Source organism: Tamandua tetradactyla, chromosome 8 (assembly GCF_023851605.1).
Source record: "Tamandua tetradactyla isolate mTamTet1 chromosome 8, mTamTet1.pri, whole genome shotgun sequence".
NCBI lineage: Eukaryota > Metazoa > Chordata > Mammalia > Pilosa > Myrmecophagidae > Tamandua > Tamandua tetradactyla.
The window spans coordinates 70,793,947-70,817,274 of NC_135334.1; the positions used below are offsets into that span (position 1 = coordinate 70,793,947).

A 23,328-nucleotide genomic window follows, 5' to 3' on the forward strand; every position below is an offset into this window, starting at 1 on the left:
CTAAGCATGAAAGCTGTATGCACTAGGACACTTCTGCTACATGTCAATAACTTCAAAGAGACATGTTCACAAACTTGCAGTTCCGGACATGGCTCTGTGCCTTCCTTGTTCTTAACCCATTTAAGCCCCTGTAGCCTGCCCAGTGGCACAGAATGCTACTCTAAACTTCCTATGGCCACCCAGGGCCAGCTCCCGGTTTGTAAGTTTCCTGACACAATTTTGCAATTTAGAGTGGCCTGCTTCATTTTGTGGTCTTAAATGGCCATCAAACTTTGACAGAACCTGTACTATAGGTTCACAGCCAACAATTGGCCAGCCAGCTAAGAGAATGAAAATGAAACAAGCTGAGGAGGGACACAGGAATCCCCAGGGTAAATCCTGGGGCGGCCAACCTCCAGTACGTGAGGGGAGGTAGCTCGTTTTCTAGAACAGTTCGGCCCAGTGCATGAGTATAGGGACACCCAAAAAACACCAGACGGAGCGTTGTCTGTCCTACAGGAGAACCTGTGGGGCAAAATAGAAATCTCAAAGAAAAGAAGCGCTTTGTCGTTGTTATGGGTCATTAGATATGCTACCAAAGTCTAATTAAAAGCAGAAGCTGAAGTAACGAAATTAGAAGTTTTAACTCCAGAAAAGGATATTAGATTAGCCTGTTCCAACAGTGCTAATGTACTAACAAAAAAGGTACAACCCCAGAGGGACAATTAGAAGTAATGGCATGTAAAGTGGTGAAAATGCATGGGAGGCGCTTGCCTTGGTGGTGGGTTGCAGCAGTTATGCAGAGGAAAGGCTGGCATCCAAGAGCATGGGATCCCTGGGAGAGTGCAGAAGACGGAGAACGGGAGGAGGAAATAAAAACTGAAGATGAGCCTCAACAGCAAGGCCGTTAATCACTACAAAAATGAAACTAGAGATCCAAGATGGCGGCTTAGTAAGGTACATGCGTCTTAGTTCCTCCGACCCCAAATCAACTAATAGGTGAACAGAAACAGTACAGAACAGCTCCCGGGGCTACGGCAGGGAATGGACACACAGCGTAACCCAGTCTGGACTGGCTAGTCTGACTGCGAGACTCGGCTGCAGTGAGATTCCTGAGCAGCGCGTGATTTCCCGAGCAGCGGCAGCTGCGGCGGTCAGAGCTAATCCCTCCCTCCTTCCCGGGCCGGCTGAGAGTCTCGGAGAGGCAAGTTTCCTAAGCCAAGGCGACCGGCGCCCCTCTTTTGCGGGCGGCTTCGAGTCTCGGCTTCGAGTCCGCGGCTACGAGTCTCGGATCAGAGGGCTATCCAAAGCCTGGACTGGCTAGTCTGACTGCGAGACTCAGCTGCGGTGAGACCCCCGAGCGCCGTGCGATTTCCCGAGCAGCGGCAGCTGCAGCGGTCGGAGCTACTCCCTCCCTCCTTCCCGGGCCGGCTGAGAGTATCGGAGAGGTAAGTTTCCCAAGCCGAGATAGCCGGCGCCCCTCTTTTGCGGGCGGCTTCGAGTCTCAGCTTCGAGTCCGCGACTACGAGTCTCGGATCAGAGGGCTATCCAAAGTCTGGACTGGCTAGTCTGACTGCGAGACTCGGCTGCGGTGAGACCCCCGAGCGGCGCGCGATTTCCCGAGCAGCGGTAGCTGCGGCGGTCGGAGCTACTCCCTCCCTCCTTCCCAGGCCGGCTAAGAGTATCGGAGAGGCAAGTTTCCCAAGCCGAGGCAGCCGGCGCCCCTCTTTTGCGGGTGGCTTCGAGTCTCGGCTTCGAGTCCGTGGCTACGAGTCTCGGATCAGAGGGCTATCCAAGCCGCGGTGCCCCCCCCACCGCGGGAGGCTTCCTGGTCCGGTGGGGAATCCCCCAGGCCCGCTGCAGCCCACGACCAGCCACAGGGTCCCCTCAAGCCGCGGCAGCTGACGCCCCCACCACACGCGGCCCCTGAACCAACGGAGAGAATTGGATCGGAAATCTCCAGGCCGCGGAGATCGGTGAGCGGGGGAGACCCATTCCAAACACTTGAGACAAACGTGTGCCACGTGCGCCACCTACTGGGCAAGATAAGAAAAACAGATCCCAGAGATTTCACAGAAAAATCTTACACCTTGCTGGGTCCGACACCCAGAGAAAGCTGAATAAATGCCCAGACGCCAGCAGCAGAAGATAACTGTCCACACTCAAAAGATTGAGAATATGGCCCAGTCAAAGGAACAAACCAATAGCTCAAATGAGATACAGGAGCTGAGACAACTAATGCTGAATATACGAACAGAAATGGAAAACCTCTTCAAAAATGAAATCGATAAATTGAGGGAGGACATGAAGAAGACATGGGCTGAACAAAAAGAAGAAATAGAAAAACTGAAAAAACAAATTGCAGAACTTATGGAAGTGAAGGATAAAGTAGCAAAGATGGAAAAATAATGGATACCTACAATGATAGATTTAAAGAGACAGAAGACAGAATTAGTGATTTGGAGGATGGAAGATCTGAATTCCAAAAAGAAACAGAAACTATCGGGAAAAGAATGGAAAAATTTGAACAGGGTATCAGGAAACTCAAGGACAATATGAACCACACAAATATACGTGTTGTGGGTGTCCCAGAAGGAGAAGAGAAGGGAAAAGGAGGAGAAAAACTAATGGAAGAAATTATCACTGAAAATTTCCCAACTCTTATGAAAGACCTAAAATTACAGATCCAAGAAGTGCAGCGCACCCCAAAGAGATTAGACCCAAATAGGCGTTCTCCAAGACACTTACTAAGTAGAATGTCAGAGGTCAAAGAGAAAGAGAGGATTTTGAAAGCAGCAAGAGAAAAACAATCCATCACATACAAGGGAAACCCAATAAGACTATGTGTAGATTTCTCAGCAGAAACCATGGAAGCTAGAAGACAGTGGGATGATATATTTAAAATACTAAAAGAGAAAAACTGCCAACCAAGACTCCTATATCCAGCAAAATTATCCTTCAAAAATGAGGGAGAAATTAAAACATTCTCAGACAAAAAGTCACTAGGAGAATTTGTGACCAAGAAACCAGCTCTGCAAGAAATACTAAAGGGAGCACTAGAGTCAGATACAAAAAGACAGAAGAGAGAGGTATGGAGAAGAGTGTAGAAAGAAAGAAAATCAGATATGATATATATAATACAAAAGGCAAAATGTTAGAGGAAAATATTATCCAAACAGTAATAACACTAAATGTCAATGGACTGAATTCCCCAATCAAAAGACATAGATTGGCAGAATGGATTAAAAAACAGGATCCTTCTATATGCTGTCTACAGGAAACACATCTTAGACCCAAAGATAAACATAGGTTGAAAGTGAAAGGTTGGGAAAAGATATTTCATGCAAATAACAACCAGAAAAGAGCAGGAGTGGCTATACTAATATCCAACAAATTAGACTTCAAATGTAAAACAGTTAAAAGAGACAAAGAAGGACACTATCTACTAATAAAAGGAACAATTAAACAAGAAGACATAACAATCATAAATATTTACGCACCGAACCAGAATGCCCCAAAATACATGAGGAATACACTGCAAACACTGAAAAGGGAAATAGACTCATATACCATAAGAGGTGGAGACTTCAATTCACCACTCTCATCAATGGACAGAACATCTAGACAAAGGATCAATAAAGAAATAGAGAATCTGAATATTAGTATAAATGAGCTAGACTTAACAGACATTTATAGGACATTACATCCCACAACAGCAGGATACACCTTTTTCTCAAGTGCTCATGGATCATTCTCAAAGATAGACCATATGCTCGGTCACAAAGCAAGTCTTAACAAATTTAAAAAGATTGAAATCATACACAACACTTTCTCGGATCATAAAGGAATGAAGTTGGAAATCAATAATAGGCGGAGTGCCAGAAAATTCACAAATACCTGGAAGCTCAACAACACACTCTTAAACAACAAGTGGGTCAAAGAAGAAATTGCTAGAGAAATTAGCAAATACCTCGAGGCGAATGAAAATGAAAACACAACATATCAAAACTTATGGGACGCAGCAAAGGCAGTGCTAAGAGGGAAATTTATTGCTCTAAATGCCTATATCAGAAAAGAAGAAAAGGCAAAAATTCAGGAATTAACTATCCATTTGGAAGAACTGGAGAAAGAACAGCAAGCTAACCCCAAAGCAAGCAAAAGGAAAGAAATAACAAAGATTAGAGCACAAATAAATGAAATTGAAAACATGAAAACAATAGAGAAAATCAATAAGGCCAGAAGTTGGTTCTATGAGAAAATCAATAAGATTGATGGGCCCTTAGCAAGATTGACAAAAAGAAGAAGAGAGAGGACGCAAATAAATAAGATCAGAAATGGAAGAGGAGACATAACTACTGACCTCACAGAAATAAAGGAGGTAGTAACAGGATACTATGAACAACTTTACGCTAATAAATACAACAATTTAGAGGAAATGGACGGGTTCCTGGAAAGACATGAACAACCAACTTTGACTCAAGAAGACATAGATGACCTCAACAAACCAATCACAAGTAAAGAAATTGAATCAGTCATTCAAAAGCTTCCTAAAAAGAAAAGTCCAGGACCAGACGGCTTCACATGTGAATTCTATCAAACATTCCAGAAAGAATTAGTACCAACTCTCCTCAAACTCTTCAAAAAAATCGAAGCGGAGGGAAAACTACCTAATTCATTCTATGAAACCAACATTACCCTCATACCAAAACCAGGCAAAGATATTACAAGAAAAGAAAACTACAGGCCGATCTCTCTAATGAATATAGATGCAAAAATCTTCAATAAAATTCTAGCAAATCGTATCCAACAACAATTTAAGAGAATTATTCATCATGACCAAGTAGGATTCATCCCAGGTATGCAAGGATGGTTCAACATAAGAAAATCAATTAATGTAATACACCATAGCAACAAATCAAAGCAGAAAAATCACATGATCATCTCAATTGATGCAGAGAAGACATTTGACAAGATTCAACATCCTTTCCTGTTGAAAACACTTCAAAGGATAGGAATACAAGGGAACTTCCTTAAAATGATAGAGGGAATATATGAAAAACCCACAGCTAATATCATCCTTAATGGGGAAAAATTGAAAACTTTCCCCCTAAGATCAGGAACAAGACAAGGATGTCCACTATCACCACTATTATTCAACATTGTGTTGGAGGTTCTAGCCAGAGCAATTAGACAAGAAAAAGAAATACAAGGCATCAAAATTGGAAAGGAAGAAGTAAAACTATCACTGTTTGCAGACGATATGATACTATACGTCGAAAACCCGGAAAAATCCACAACAAAACTACTAGAGCTAATAAATGAGTACAGCAAAGTAGCAGGTTACAAGATCAACATTCAAAAATCTGTAGCATTTCTATACACTAGCAATGAACAAGCGGAGGGGGAAATCAAGAAACGAATTCCATTTACAATTGCAACTAAAAGAATAAAATACCTAGGAATAAATTTAACTAACGAGACAAAAAACCTATATAAAGAAAACTACAAAAAACTGCTAAAAGAAATCACAGAAGACCTAAACAGATGGTAGGGCATACCGTGTTCATGGATTGGAAGACTAAATATAGTTAAGATGTCAATCCTACCTAAATTGATTTACAGATTCAACGCAATACCAATCAAAATCCCAACAACTTGCTTTTCAGAAATAGAAAAACCAATAAGCAAATTTATCTGGAAGGGCAGGGTGCCCCGAATTGCTAAAAACATCTTGAGGAAAAAAAACGAAGCTGGAGGTCTTGCACTGCCTGACTTTAAGGCATATTATGAAGCCACAGTGGTCAAAACAGCATGGTATTGGCATAAAGATAGATATATCGACCAATGGAATCGAATAGAGGGCTCAGATATAGACCCTCTCATCTATGGACATTTGATCTTTGATAAGGCAGTCAAGCCAACTCACCTGGGACAGAACAGTCTCTTCAATAAATGGTGCCTAGAGAACTGGATATCCATATGCAAAAGAATGAAAGAAGACCCATATCTCACACCCTATACAAAAGTTAACTCAAAATGGATCAAAGATCTAAACATTAGGTCTAAGACCATAAAGCAGCTAGAGGAAAATATAGGGAGATATCTTATGAATCTTACAATTGGAGGCGGTTTTATGGACCTTACACCTAAAGCAAGAGCACTGAAGAAGGAAATAAATAAATGGGAACTCCTCAAAATTAAACACTTTTGTGCATCAAAGAACTTCATCAAGAAAGTAGAAAGACAGCCTACACAATGGGAATCAATATTTGGAAATGACATATCAGATAAAGGTCTAGTATCCAGAATTTATAATGAGATTGTTCAACTCAACAACAAAAAGACAGCCAACCCAATTACAAAATGGGAAAAAGACTTGAATAGACACCTCTCAGAAGAGGAAATACAAATGGCCAAAAGACACATGAAGAGATGCTCAATGTCCCTGGCCATTAGAGAAATGCAAATCAAAACCACAATGAGATATCATCTCACACCCACCAGAATGGCCATTATCAACAAAACAGAAAATGACAAGTGCCAGAGAGGATGCGGTGAAAGAGGCACACTTATCCACTGTTGGTGGGAATGTCAAATGGTGCAACCACTGTGGAAGGCAGTTGGGCGGTTCCTCAAAAAGCTGAATATAGAATTGCCATACGACCCAGCAATACCATTGCTGGGAATCTACTCAAAGGAATTAAGGGCAAAAACTCAAACAGACATTTGCACAGCAATGTTTATAGCAGCGTTATTTACAATTGCAAAGAGATGGAAACAGCCAAAATGTCCATCAACAGACGAGTGGCTAAACAAACTGTGGTATATACATATGATGGAATATTATGCAGCTTTAAGGCAGGATAAACTTATGAAGCATGTAATAACATGGATGGACCTAGAGAACATTATGCTGAGTGAGTCTAGCCAAAAACTAAAAGACAAATACTGTATGGTCCCAATGATGTGAATCAACACTCGAGAATAAGCTTGGAATATGTCATTGGTAACAGAGTTCAGCAGGAGTTAGAAACAGGGTAAGATAATGGGTAATTGGAGCTGATGGGATACAGACTATGCAATAGGACTAGATACAAAAACTCAAAAATGGACAGCACAATAATACCTAATTGTAAAGTAATCATGTTAAAACACTGAATGAAGCTGCATCCGAGCTATAGGTTTTTGTTTTGTTTTGTTTTGTTTTGTTCTTACTATTATTACTTTTATATTTTTTTCTCTATATTAACACTCTATATCTTTTTCGGTTATATTGCTAGTTCTTCTAAACTGATGCAAATGTACTAAGAAACGATGATCATGCATCTATGTGATGATGTTAAGAATTACTGATTGCATATGTAGAATGGTATGATGTCTAAAAAAAAAAAAATGGTCAGCACAAAAAAAAAAAATTACTGATTGCATATGTAGAATGGTATGATTTCTAAAAAAAAAATGGTCAGCACAATACTGCCTAATTGTAATGTAATTATGTTGGAACGCTGAATGAAGCTGCATCTGAGCTATAGTTTTTTTTTTGTTTTTGTTTTGTTTTGTTTTTTCTTATATATTTTTGTACTTTTTATTTTTATTTTTGTTTTCTCTCTGTGTTATCATTTTATTTCTTTTTCTGTTGTCTTGCTATTTCTTTCTCTAAATCGATGCATATGTACTGAGAAATGATGACCATACACCTATGTGATGATATTAAGAATTACTGATTGCATATGTAGAATGGAATGATTTTTAAATGTTGTGTTAATTTTTTTTTTAATTAATAAAAAAATGAAACTAACCAGGGAACCTGGTGACCCTGGGGAAGAGATACTAGCAAGAAGCAAACAGGAACGAGGAAGTCTAGCTCGCAGAATTAGTAGAATAATAGAAAAGTTTAAACGAAAGGGCCAAGAGAGCATAGCTGCTTGTTTACTAAGATTATGGGACATAGGAGATGGAACTGTTTTCAGGCATGGAAAGAGAAAAAAAATCGGCTAGCATAATTACACATCCCTCACTTCATCAGCATCTTTACCAGGCATGGAAAGACCTGATGGCATTCAAAATTTCTTAGTGTGGTACCTTTTGGCTGAAAAATTGGCCTGGCCTAATGAGGGGGATATGCAGTCCACAATAGGCAAATGGTTATCTATGAAAGAATTACAGAATATAGTCAGAGAATCAGGAATGAAGCATGCAGTAAACACTGAACACTTTGTAGATCTTATGAGGAGCTGTTCACAGCCAGCATGAAGGATAAAATCCTTCAAACCGTGCCTCCAGCCTGGTATGGGACATTAGTAGCTATTCTAAGCCCACTAGTTGGCCAGGCCATTTATGGGGTGGCACAGGCAACAGCAGCCTTAGGTGAGACAATGAGGAATAAGGAAAATATCCAAAGAGACCTGGCAAGGGAAGGAGCAGAGGGTGCCTGTACATGTAACTCATAAAAAAAATGGACTGATTTAATTGCCACAGGTTCACCAACAGAAAAGATAATCTAATGCTATATTAGTAGGACTCTGGCAAAAGCTGCCCAAGGAAAAAAAAATAAAGCCTTTGCCTACATCTAAATCTGTGCCAACAATTATCACTCCCGCAGCACCCCCCAAGGAAAGTAAGTCTGGTATAAGGGGTTGTACAAGCCCCTGCCCATGAAGACCAGAGATGGGGCCATGGTCTCCTGCAAATACCAGCGATGGCAGGCGATTAGAGGCCTCACATAGAGCTAGATGTCTGCTGGTCTCCAACCAACCATCTGCATATTAAAGCCCTTATTGATCCTGGAGCAGACAGAACACTCCTCTACAGGAATCCTCAGTTATTTAATGGGCCCCTAAAAGGGATATGTTGGTATAGGGGGAAAACTATATAAGTAGTTCAAAACTCCCCTAACATTGCAAACTGGGCACCTCACCCCCTCCCCGAAAGCATATCTCTTCATTCCTGAATATTTATTTTTATTTATTTTTAATATTTTTATTGACAAATCTTCATACACATACAGTCCATACATGGTGCACAATCAGTGGCTCACAATATTATCACAGTTGGCTATTTACCACCATGATCACTTTTGGAACATTTGCATCACTACAGAAAAAGAAACAGAAAAAAACTCATACATCCCACACCCCTTACCCCCCCTCTCATTGACCAATAGTATTTCCATCTACCCAATTTATTTTCCACCTTATCCCCGTGTTTTGGTTTACTAAAGCTGCCAGAATGCAACACACCAGAGATGGATCGGCCTTAATAAGGGGATTTATTTAGTTAAAAATTTATAGTGCTTCAGAGGAAAGGCAGCTAGCTCTCATCTGGGTCTCTCTTACATGGAAGGCACACAGCAACGTTTACTGGCCTTCTCTCCTGGCTTCTGGGTTCCAATGTTCTTTCCCGGGGAGATTCCTTTCTGCATCTCCAAATGTCTAGGCTGAGCTGCGAGATGTAAGATTAGCCCCCAGCTAATTAAATTAAACCTCACTCATTGTGGAAGGCACTCTCCTTAGCCAACCACAAATGTAATCAGCCATAGATGAATTTCACATGCTGATTATTTAAGTCCACAGAAACAGAACAATGAGGCATCATCACCTGGCTAAGTTAACACCTGAACCTAACTACCATATGTCCACTCCTTGTCAACTTGGCAACTATCATTGGTCCTGCATACAATGCAGTAAATTTTTCCATATAAAAATACATTGGTTTCATCATAATATCTCAAAAGCCTTAAATCATCTCAGCAACAATACAAATACAATACAAAGTTAAAACCAGTACAAAATGTCAACAAAGTCAGCTACAGGCATGGCCTATCCTAAGGCAAAAATTCTCTTCTGCCTCTGGACCTGTGAAACTCAGAACAAATTATCTGTCATCAATATACAAAAGAGGGACAGTTATAGAATACATGTTGTCATTACCATAGGGAGAAATCAAAAGGAACACCAGGGTCACCGGCCCAAACAGTTCTGAAAACCTACAGGGCAAACTCCACTGGATTTCAAAGTTTGAAAGTCATTTATGCTCCAGCTTTAGAAAGTGGCAGTCCCACTCTTTCTAAGGGCCTACACAGTGGCTTTGATCTCTCCAAACACTGGTGGTTGCAATCTTGGGGGACACTGGGGAGACCACCTTTTTCTTGGCTCCACCCTCTCCAAGCTTCAAGGCAGCACCTGGGATCTCTGCCATCTCCTGGTATAAGTTCAACCCCTCCAGAATAATGGGATGGCAGCCAGGATCCACCAATCCCTGGTTCATGTGCTCCACCCTCTCCAATGCCTGGTGTGTCACAACTCTTCCTGAGCAATGAAGTAGAAGATCCACCATCTGCTCCCAGGACAAAAATCACCCTCTCCACATATATGGGTGGCTCCACTCTCCTGGCCCGAGGTTTCTTGGCTTCAGACTTAAGCTTCCATTGTCTCACTTTGCAAACTCCAATTTGTCCTTTTTCTGTCCCTTTCTGTCCAGACTGGCAGTGGTTCCATTTATACCAACAGTTTCTTCAAAGCATTTTAGGCCTTCTCCATCAAGCTCCTCGCAGTTCTTCCAAAATCTTCCCCTTATCCATTTAAAAAAACTGTTCCAACATGTTTGGTATTTGCAAACTGCAGCAGCACCCAACTTATCCAGTACCAAACTGTTTTTGTTTGTAAGCTGCCGGAAAACGATATACCAAAACTGGAATGGCTTTTAAAAAGGGGAATTTAATAAGTTACAAGTTTACAGTTCTAATAAAGTGAAAGTGTCCAAATTAAGGCACCAACATGAGGTTACCTTCACTCAAGAAAGGCCGATGGGTCAGGGACACCTTTTGTCACCTGGGTAGTCATATGGCTGGCATCTGCTGGTCCCTTGCTCCTGGATTCCATTGCATTCAGCCTCAGTTCCTGTGGGGGTTCCTCACTTTACTTCTACAGGCCTGGCTTTCATCTCTTGGCTTTCCTTGGCTGTCTTCAAGTTCTGACTTGCTTAACATTTCATGGCAATGTCTGCAGGCTCCAAGCATCTCCAAACATTTGTGTTTCTGTTCTCCATGTGTCTGCATCTGTATTAGCTCTGCTGTGAAGTTTCTGTCGGCTCTGAGGCTTCTGTCATTTCTGACTGTCTCCAAAATGTTTCCTCTCTTAAAGGATTCCAGTAAACTAATCAAGACCCACATGGAATGGGTGCAGTAAAAACTCCATCTATTCAAAAGTTCACACCCACAACAGGATGTGTCACATCTCCATGGAGATAATCTAATCAAAAGCTTCCAACCTACATTATTGAATCAGGATTTAAAGAAACAGTTGTTCCCACAACACTGGATCTGGATTAAAACATGGCTTTTCTGGGGTACATAATAATTTCAAACCAGCACATTCCACCTTCTGGACCCTAAAAAAGACATGTTTTTTCCCATACACAACATTACAATATCACAAAAGCTTTAAACTATTTCAGTCACTATACAAACACAATACAAAGTTAAAACCAGTACAACTGAGATGAGGTTTATTCATTCATTCAGCAAAGATTTTTTGAGTACCCACTAGGGCTGTAAAGGTCCATTATCTCTTCAGGAAACCAGCTTCATTATTCTGCATTCCTAAGTTATCAGAGCAGTAAATAACATTGAAAATGGAGGGTCTTTGGACTTCTGGTGGAGATGTGGGCTTAGGCACAGTCCTTGTTTGAGGATAATAAACCACCTACAGTCTGAAGTGTTTCTTCCCCTTCTTTTAAGGTCTTTGGTTTTACTTTAAACCCAAAGTACTTTCCTCTCTGCCTATGGGAACACTGAGCTGAGGAGAGTAGGAGAGAAACTTCCAATGTTTCTGCCCCTGTTGTGGCATGTTGTTGCTGGAGTTGAGATGTGTATTCTCCTCAAAACAGGGCATTGTCTGTTGTTTCCCTCTTTTTACTTAGAGAACTTGCTGATGAGGTTACAGGAGGGAAGTTTACAGTCAAATATTTCATCTGTTTTAGCAACCGTGGAAATGGAAAAGTCCAAAATCTGTAGGGCAGGCTGTGAAGCTGGTAGCCCCGATGAAGGGTCTAGAAGAACTTCACAGGAAAAGCTCCTGGCTGAAGAAGCAGTGAAAGAGTTTCTCCTCTCCCTTAAAAGCCTTAGACTGATTGGACTATATTGTTGTGGGAGGCATACCTTAGTTGATTCTACTCAGCCACAGGTGCAATCAACTAACTGATGATTTAATACACCAGCCTTCCAATTTATCAACCAGCCACAAAATATCCTTGCAGCAATGGTCAGGCCAGGTTTTGCCTGACCAGACAACTGGGTATAATCACTTGGCCAAGTTGACACCAGAACCTAACCATCACCTCCCCCATTATTTATTTATTTATTATCCATATTTTTTTACTCATCTATCCATACCCTGAATAAAAGGAGCATCAGACACATGGTTTTCACAACCACACAGTCACACTGTAAAAGCTATATTGTTAAACAATTGTCTTCAAGAATCAAGGCTACTTAGAGCATAGCTCAACAGTTCCAGGTAATTTCTCCAGCCACTCCAATTCACCATTAACTAAAAAGGGGTATCTAGATAATGCATAAGGATAATCTCCAGGATAATCTCTCGATCCTGTTTGAACTCTCTCAGCCACCAAAACTTTATTTTGTCTCATTCCTCTTTCCCTTTTTGGTCAAGAAGACTTTCTCAATCCCATGATGCCAGGTCCCAGCAAATCCCAGGAGTTCTGTCCCACTTTACCAGGGAGATTTACATCTCTTGGAGTTATGTCCCATGTAGGGGGGAGGGCAGTGAGTTCATCTGCCAAGCTGATTTAGAGAGGCCACATCTGAACAACAAAAGAGGTTCTCTGGGGGTGTCTCTTATGCATAATTTTAAGTAGGCATAGTCTATCCTTTGCAGGAATAAGTTCCATAGGGGTGAACCCCAAGACTGAGGGCTCATCCTACTGATTTGGTTGTCCCCACTGCTTGCAAACATATCAGAAATTCTCTAAATGGAGAAGCTGAATATTTCCTCCCTTCTCCCCATTCCCCCAAAGGGATTTTGCAAATACCTCTTTATTCACTGCCCAAATTACTCTGGGATTTATCAGGGCATCACACTAACCTGGACAACCCAACAAGATCTCACATCCTATTCAAGCCAAATATTTATTAAAGGTGGATGTGTTACAAGACCTAGACCTTTCCACCACAACTAGTGAATTTCATCTTTGCTTCCAAATGGTGAAATCAATTAAACAGAGTGCTGCTCATTGGTCCCCAATATATCTGCCTCCACCTAGGAGAGTCACCCATACCAAATAATATTGCCTCCAGGGCAGACATGCTGAATTCAGTTAAACATTAAAAGGACTGGCCAAAGTGGCCAGCAAAAAACCCTTTCATAGGCCCATATGGCCAGTGAAAAAACCTGATGGTAGTTGGGAGAATGAGTTCATTATCGAGAACTAAATAAGGTTGTTGTTCCTCTTATTCATGCCACAGTGCCAAATATCGCAATGTTTCTTTATAACTTATCAGCACAGTCAGGAGAGTTCACTATGTATTAGATTTAGCTAATACCTTTTTCAGTATCCCACTAGCTGAAGATAGCCAAGATCAATTTGCATTTATGTGGGGAGGGTGGCAGTGACTTTCTAGATTTTGCCCAAGGGTACCTACATAGTTCCACCATCTGTCAAGGAATGGTGGCAGCTGATCTAGCAAGATGGGAAAAGACATCAAATGTTGCTGTGTTTGATTATATTGACAATATTATGCTTACTTCTGATAGTATTACAATCCTAGAAATGTCATCTCCACCATTACAGCACCTTTTAATGAGCCAAGGAAGGACGATCAACAATGTCAAGATCCAGGGGTCCAGATGGTATGTAAAATTCCTAAGAGTGTGTTCTAGTTTGCTAGCTGCCGGACTGCAATATACCAGAAATGGAATGGCTTTTAAAAAGGGGAATTTAATAAATTGCTAGTTTACAGTTCTAAAGCCAAGAAAATGTCCCAATTAAAATAAGTCTATAGAAATGTCCAATCAAAGGCATCCAGGGAAAGATACCTTGGTTCAAGAAGGCCGATGAAGTTCAGAGTCTCTCTCTCTCAAGTGAGAAGGCATATGGTGAACACAGTCAGTATTTCTCTCTCATTTGGAAAGGTACATTGTGAACACGGTCAGGGTTCCTCTGTCATCTGGAAGGGCACATGACAAACACAGTGTCATCTGCTAGCTTCTTCTCCTGGCTTCCTGTTTCATGAAGCTCCCCAGAGGCATTTTCCTTCTTCATCTCCAAAGGTTGCTGGCTGATGGACTCTGCTTCTCGTGGCTGTGTCATTCTGCTCTGCTCTCTCTGAATTGCTCTCATTCTCCAAAATGTTTCCTCTTTTATAGGACTTCAGAAACTAATCAAGACCCACCTAAATGGATGGAGACATGCCTCCAGCTAATCCAGCTTAACAACCACTCTTGATTAGGTTACATCTCCAGGGAGATGATCTAATTATATGCAGTATTGAATAGGGATTATTCTGTCTTTACAAAATGGGATTTAGATTAAAACATGGCTTTTCTAGGGGACATATATCCTTTCAAACCAGCACAGGGTGGTTTGGTTGGATGAGACAAAGGTCATTTAGGCAGTGGTCACAGATAAAGTACAAATGTGTCTAACTCCCCACACTGTAAGGGACCTTCAAGTCATTATAGGCTTATTAAGTCACTGGAGATCCTTTATATACTCTACCTGGCTCATAACTTCAACCATTATATAGATTTATTTAAAAAGTGGGGAGAAGGGTCACTGGTATTGGAACACTGAGGCTGAACAAGCATTTCAACAAGCAAAACTAGTTGTAAAACATATCTAGTCTCTAGATACTTTAATAGAAGGGCAAGCTTGTGAACTGGATTTTGCCAGCTACCCAGAAGGGTTCAGGTGGGGCCTGTGGCAAAAACAAAACAAAGTGAGTACCACTTGGGTTCAGGTCCCAGCTATGAAAAGGAACAGAACAATGATAAAATCCTATCTTAAAAACAACTGTTACCAGGTGGGCCACGGTGGCTCAGCAGGTAAGAGTGCTTGCCTGCCATGCCCAAGGACCCGGGTTTGATTCCCGGTGCCTGCCCATGTAAAAATAAAAAAAACAACTGTTACCAGTATATTTTGCTTTTATGCAAACTGATTCTGTAACAATGACTTTGCCAGTAAGTGGATGGGTTAAAGACACTTGTATTTGACCCAAAAGTGCTTGTGCACAGACTAGCACACTACAAAAATGGAATGCTTATTTACAACAATGGACTTCTCTCCATCCTAGCCCACTATCTGAATAAATTATTGGGGCCAGTGACTTATGCAGAGAATCCAAACTCCTCTACACCACTGCATTCTAGTTTGCTAGCTGCCAGAATGTGATATACCAGAACTAGAATGGTTTTTAAAAAGAGGAATTTAGTAAATTGCTAGTTTATGGTCCTGAAGCCAAAAAAATGTCCCAATTATAGCAAGTCTATAAAAATGTCCAAATTAAGGCACCAACAAGAGGTTACCATTGCTCAAGAAAGGCTGATGAAGTTCAGGGTTTCTCTCTCAACTGGAAAGGCACATGGCAAACATGGTGACATCTACCAGCTTCTTCTCCAGGCCTCTTGCTTTGTGAAGCTCCTTGGGGACCTTCTTCTTCATCTCCAAAAGTTGCTGGCTGGTAGACTCTCTGGTTCTCTTGTCATTCTCAGGCTTTCTCCAAAAGGCTTCCTCTTTTAAAGGATTCTAGTAAAGTAATCAAGACCCACCTGAAACGGGTCGAGTCACATCTCCGTGGAGATAACTTAATCAAGTTTCCAACCTATAGTACTGAATAGGGGTTAAAAGGTTGCTCCCACAAGATTGATTAGGATTAAAATATGGCTTTTCTAGGGTACATAAATCCTTTCAAACCAGCACACCATTCATTCTAGTAATAGAGAAAGTAACATCAATAATAGAGGGTGTAGGAGACTCATTGGAAGATGCCTGGTATACTGATGATTCTTGTAGAGGACAACCCTGCCGATGGTGAGCCATCACAGTTCAAATAACTACAGACACAATATGGATGGATAAAGAAGAACATCTGAGCAGTCAGTGGGGGGAGCTACATGCAATCTGGATGGTCTAATCCAAGAACCTATGCTGATCTCCATATAGACTAACAGCTGGGCCATGTATTGTGATTTGACTCTCTCCATGAGAGAGTGGAAACAGGAGAAATGGACCATAGCTGGTGTGAGAGTTAGGTTCAGGTGTCAACTTAGCCAGGTGAAGGGGCCCAGTTGTCTGGTCAGGTAAGCACTGGCCTAACCATTACTGCAATGATATTCTGTGGCTGGCTGATAAAACAGAAGACTGGTTTATTAAATCATCAGTCAGTTTATTGCATCTGTGGCTGATTACATCTACGATCAACTAGGGATGTGTCATCAGCAAACAGAGAATCCAGTCAATCGGATTTGATCCAATCAGTTGAAGACTTTTAAGGGAGAAGAGAGAATTTTCACTTCTTCAACCAACCAGCCTCTCCTGTAGAGTCTGTCGAGGAACTTCTTTGGAGTTGCCAGCCTTGCAACACTGGCTCCCCTGGGTTGCATGAAGACTATTTTTATAAATCTCATATTTACAGATACCTCCTGCTGGTTGTGTTTCTCTAGAGAACCCTGACTAATACAGCCAATAAGGATATATGGGGTAAAGCCCTGTGGGAGGATCAGAGCACAAAACTCCAATGCCAAAATAACAATTTTCACACTTCACATCGCCTCCAGGCAATGTGGAAGCCAACACCTTAGCTAAAATTGGTTGGGCTGAAGAAAACCACGACCAAGAAGATTGGCTACACCATAAATCAGCACATAAGCATTCTAAAACTGAATGGAAATTATGTAAAAGTTACATTTCCCTTTGAAATACAGTGATGTGCTTATGGCCTATCCAAGATGCACTCGATGGAGTTCTCTCCATGCTAGCCCCTACTTCATAATATGGGGCAGATACTATAGGGAATGCAGGACAGGCAACCCTGGCAAGTAAACTATATAGAACCCCTTCCTCTGTCAAATGGACAAGAGTAAACATTAACCTACATAGATAATGCTTCAAGCATTCTCTAGGCTTTTTTTTTTTTTCCACATGGGCAGGCACCAGGAATTGAACCTGGGTCTCCAGCATGGCAGGCAAAAGGTCTGCCACTGAGCCACTGTCACACAGCCCATTCTGTAGGCTTTTAGATGTTGATGAGTGAATAAAGCATCAATAATAGGACTTGAGAAACCTTCCTTATTTGTATGGGTATCCACAACACATTGACAGTGACCAAAGCACATACTTCACAGGTCACCAGATCCAGGACCGGGCATAAGAAAGAAAAATTGGGAATAAGGAGGGGCCAAGATGGCGGCTTAGCAATGTGTGCGTTTTAGTTCATCCTCCAGGACAACTACTAAATAACCAAAAACAGTACAGAACAGCTCCCGGAGCCACGTCAGTGACTAAATACACAGCGTACCCCAGTCTGGACTAGCTGGACCGTCTGAGAGCCTCCCCAGAACCGTGAGTTCCCCAAGCCGCAGCGGCCAGTGCCCAGTGCCCCTGCCCCACAGGCAGCTTCTCAGAAGGAAAGGAAAGAGACTCTAAACCTGGTCAAGGCAGAGGTCACTCATTGGGCTCACGGAAAAAGAGGAAAGGGGAGGAAACGGAGGTTTTAGTGGCTTTGTTTCTATGGAGACTTGGCAGCCTCTGGATTCAGCGGTGGGACTTCTCAGGCTGTAACTGCCCCAGGCATAGGCAGAAACGGACTACTTTCAGGGCTGTCTCACACCTGTGCCTTCCCCAGGGGAGGGGTGAAGCCCAACTCAGGTGGAATCCCTCCCTCAAGGAATTCAGACCCCAGGGCTTGGCAATCTAAAGCCATTAAAATCAGCCTACAACCTCTCCTCTGTCTCCACCACGTCCCCAGCAGGGAGAGTCTGCCAAATTTAAAGGAGCTGTAACATCTTTTGCTGGTGCGACCCGCAGGCAGACAAGCACCAATACTTGGCAGGATAAGAAAAACAGAGCCCAGAGACTTCACAGGAAAGTCTTAACCTGCTGGGTCTCACCCTGAGGGAAAACTGACACAGGTGATTCCTTCCCCGATAGGAGGCCAGTTGAGTCTGGGAAAACCTGGCTGGAGTTTATAATACCTACATAGACCCTCCTAAGGGTGGGGAGGGAAAAGGCACCATATAAGCAGGGCAACAAACAAGAAAACAAGAATTGAAAAATTATCTTTTGTTAAACAAAACCTAAGCTAGAGGTCCAGAAAAAGCTGAACTGAAGGCCAAAGAACAGACAGACAACACTCATCTAGCAAGAAAACCCTAGGTAAGAGAAGTGAAAGCAATCTCCAGAATAAACTAATAAAGGTAGTTAAATGTCTAGACGCCAGCAAAAAATAACAAATCACACCAGGAAAACTGAAGATATGGCCCAGTCAAAGGAACAAACCAACAATTCAAATGAGATACAGGAGCTGACACAATTAATTCAGAATATACGAACAGACATGGAAAACTTCATCAAAAACCAAATCAATGAATTGAGGGAGGATATGAAGAAGGCAAGGGAAGAGCAAAAAGAAGAAATGGAAAGTCTGAAAAAACAAATCACAGAACCTATGGGAATGAAAGGTACAGTAGAAGAGATGAAAAAAAAACAATGGAAACCTACAACGGTAGATTTCAAGAGACAGAGGTTAGGATTAGTGAACTGGAGGATGGAACATCTGAAATCCAACAAGAAACAGAAACTATAGGGAAAAAACTGGAAAAATATGAGCAGGGATGCAGGGAATTGAATGATAATATGAAGTGCACAAATATACGTGTTGTGGGTGTCCCGGAAGGAGAACAGAAGGGAAAAGGAGAAGAAAAACTAATGGAAGAAATTATCACTGAAAATTTCCCAACTTTTATGAAAGACTTAAAATTACAGATCCAAGAAGTGCAGCGTACCCCAAAGAGAATAGATCCAAAGAGACATTCTCCAAGACACTTCCTAGTCAGAATGTCAGAGGTCAAACAGAAAGAGGATCTTGAAAGCAGCAAGAGAAAAGCAATCCATCACATACAAGGGAAACCCAATAAGACTATGTGTAGATTTCTCAGCAGAAACCATGGAAGCGAGAAGACAGTGGGATGATATATTTAAATTACTAAAAGAGAAAAACTGCCCCCCAAGAATTCTATACCCAGCAAAATTGTCCTTCAAAAATGAGGGAGAAATTAAAATATTTTCAGACAAAAAATCACTGAGAGAATTTGTGACCAAGAGACCAGCTCTGCAAGAAATACTAAAAGGAGCACTACAGACAGATACAAAAAACAGAAGAGAGAGGTGTGGAGAAGAGTATAGAAAGAAGGAAAATTAGATATGACATATAAAAGACAAAAGGCAAAATGGTAGAAGAAAGTACTACCCGTACAGTAATAACACTAAATGCTAATGGATTGAACTCCCCAATTAAAAGACACAGACTGGTAGAATGGATTTAAAAACAGGATCCTTCTATATGCTGTCTACAGGAAACACATCTTAGACCCAAAGATAAACATAGGTTGAAAGTGAAAGGTTGGGAAAAGATATTTCATGCAAATAACAACCAGAAAAGAGCAGGCGTAGCTATACTAATATCCACCAAATTAGCCTTCAAATGTAAAACAGTTAAAAGAGACAAAGAAGGACACTATATACTAATAAAAGGAACAATTAAACAAGAAGACATAACAATCATAAATATTTACGCACTGAACCAGAATGCCCCAAAATACGTGAGGAATACACTGCAAACACTGAAAAGGGAAATAGACTCATATACCATAATAGTTGGAGACTTCAATTCCCCACTCTCATCAATGGACAGAACATCTAGACAGAGGATCAATAAAGAAACAGAGAATTTGAATATTACAATAAATGAGCTAGACTTAACAGACATTTATAGGACATTACACCCCACAACAGCAGGATACACCTTTTTCTCAAGTGCTTATGGATCATTCTCAAAAATAGACCATATGCTGGGTCACAAAGCAAGTCTCAACAAATTTAAAAAGACTGAAATCATACAAAACACTTTCTCAGATCATAAAGGAATGAAGTTGGAAATCAATAATAGGCAGAGAGCCAGAAAATTCACAAATACGTGGAGGCTCAACAACACACTCTTAAACAACCAGTGGGTCAAGGAAGAAATTACAAGAGAAATCAGTAAATATCTCGAGGCAAATGAAATGAAAACACTACATATCAAAACTTATGGGATGCAGCAAAGGCAGTGCTAGGAGGGAAATTTGTTGCCCTAAATGTCTATATCAAAAAAGAAGAGAGGAGGGGGGACAAATGTTAAAATAAATTTAGTTTGAAATGCTAGTGATAAATGAAAGCGAGGGGTAAGGGGTATGGTATGTATAATCTTTTCTTTTTTTTCTGTCATCGTTTTATTTCTTTTTCTGTTGTCTTTTTATTTCTTTTTGTAAATTGATTCAAGTGTTCTAAGAAATGATGAATATGCAACTATGTGATAATATTGAGAACTGCTGATTGTATATGTAGAATGGAATGATGTATTAATATTTTTTGGTTGTTAATTTGTTTAATTAATAAATTAAAAAAAGAAGAAGAAAGGGCAAAAATACAGGAATTAACTGTCCTCTTGGAAGAATTGGTGAAAGAACAGCAAATTAACCCCAAAGCAAGCAAAAGGAAAGAAATAACAAAGATTAGAGCAGAAATAAATGAAATTGAGAACATGAAAACAATTGAGAAAATCAATAAAACCAGAAGTTGGTTCTATGAGAAAATCAATAAGATTGATGGGCCCTTAGCAAGATTGACAAAAAGAAGAGAGATGATGCAAATAAATAAGATCAGAAATGGAAGAGGAGACATAACCACTGACCCCACAGAAATAAAGGAGGTAATAGCAGGATACTATGAACAACTTTATGCTAATAAATACAACAATGTAGATGAAATGGACAACTTCCTAGAAAGGCATGAACAACCAATTTTGACTCAAGAAGAAATAAATGACCTCAACAAACCAATCACAAGTAAAGAAATTGAATCAGTCATTAAAAAGCTTTCCAAAAAGAAAAGTCCAGGACCAGACAGCTTCACATGTGAATTCTACCAAACATTCCAGAAAGAATTAGTACCAATCCTGCTCAAACTTCAAAAAAATTGAAGTGGAGGGAAAGCTACCTAAATCATTCTACGAAGCCAAAATCACCCTCATACCAAAGCCAGACAAAGATATTACAAGAAAAGAAAACTGCAGGCTAATCTCTCTAATGAATATAGATGCAAAAATCCTCAACAAAATTCTAGCAAATCGAATCCAGCAACACATTAAAATAATTATACATCATGACCAAGTAGGATTCATCCCAGGTATGCAAGGATGGTTCAACATAAGAAAATCAAATAATGTAATACATCATATCAACAAACCAAAGCAAAAAAACCACATGATCATCTCAATTGATGCAGAGAAGGCATTTGACAAAATTCAACATCCTTTCCTGTTGAAAACACTTCAAAGGATAGGAATACAACAGAACTTCCTTAAAATGATAAAGGGAATATATGAAAAACCCACAGCTAATATCATCCTCAATGGGGAAAAACTGAAAACTTTCCCCCTAAGATCAGGAACAAGACAAGGATGTCCACTAACACCACTGTTATTCAACATTGTGTCGGAAGTTCTAGCCAGAGCAATTAGACAAGAAAAAGAAATACAAGGCATCAAAATTGGAAAGGAAGAAATAAAACTATCACTGTTTGCAGATGATATGATACTATATGTCGAAAACCCTGAAAAATCCACTGCAAAACTACTAGAGCTAATAAATGAGTACAGCAAAGCAGCAGGTTGCAAGATCAACATTCAAAAATCTATACTGTTTCTATACACTAGTAATGAACAAGCTGAGGGGGAAATCAAGAAACGAATTCCATTTACAATTGCAACTAAAAGAATAAAATACTTAGGAATAAATTTAACTACAGAGACAAAAGACCTATACAAAGAAAACTACAAGAAACTGTTAAAAGAAATCACAGAAACCCTAAATGGATGGAAGGGCATACCGTGTTTATGGATTGGAAGACTAAATAGAGTTAAGATGTCAATCCTACCTAAATTGATTTACAGATTCAATGCAATACCAATCAAAATCCCAACAACTTGCTTTTCAGAAATAGAAAAATCAATAAGCAAATTTATCTGGAAGGACAGGGTGACCCAAATTGCTAAAAGTATCTTGAAGAAAAAAAATGAGCTGGAGGTCTCATGCTGCCTGAGTTTAAGGCATATTATGAAGCCACAGTGGTCAAAACAGCATGGTACTGGCATAAAGATAGATATATTGACCAATGGAATTAATAGAGTGCTCAGATACAGACCCTCTCATCTATGGACAGTTGATCTTTGATAAGGCAGTCAAGCCAACTCACCTGGGACAGAACAGTCTCTTCAATAAATGGTGCCTAGAGAACTGGATATCCACATGCAAAAGAATGAAAGAAGACCCATATCTCACACCCTATACAAAAGTTAACTCAAAATTGATCAAATATCTAAACACCAAGTCTAAGACCATAAAACAGTTAGAGGAAAATGTAGGGAAATATCTTATAAATCTTATAATTGGAGGCAGTTTTATAGACCTTACACCTAAAGCAAGAGCACTGAAGAAAGAAAGAAAGAAATGGGAACTCCTCAAAATTAAACACTTTTGTGCATCAAAGAACTTCATCAAGAAAGTAGAAAGACAGCCTACACAATGGGAGACAATATTTGGAAATGACATATCAGATAAAGGTCTAGTATCCAGAATTTATAAAGAGATTGTTCAACTCAACAACAAAAAGACAGCCAATCCAACTACAAAATGGGAAAAAGACTTGAACAGACACTTCTCAGAAGAGGAAATACAAATGGCCAAAAGGCACATGAAGAGATGCTCAATGTCCCTGGCCATTAGAGAAATGTAAATCAAAACCACAATGAGATATCATCTCACACCCACCAGAATGGCCATTATCAACAAAACAGAGAATGACAGGTGCTGGAGAGGATGTGGAGAAAGAGGCACACTTATTCACTGTTGGTGGGAATGTCAAATGCTGCAGCCACTGTGGAAGGCAGTTTGGTGGTTCCTCAAAAAGCTGAATATAGAATTGCCATACGACCCAGCAATACCATTGCTGGGTATCTACTCAAAGGACTTAAGGGCAAAGACACAAACGGACATTTGCACACCAATGTTTATAGCA

The 23,328-nt window shown here is 40.5% G+C and overlaps 1 protein-coding gene across 1 annotated transcript in view; it reads right to left on the reverse strand.

Annotated features, from left to right (window-relative positions):
- Positions 1-23,328, reverse strand: part of RNF169 (ring finger protein 169) — a 158,000-nt gene that overhangs the window by 41,666 nt on the left and 93,006 nt on the right. The window lies entirely within an intron of this gene.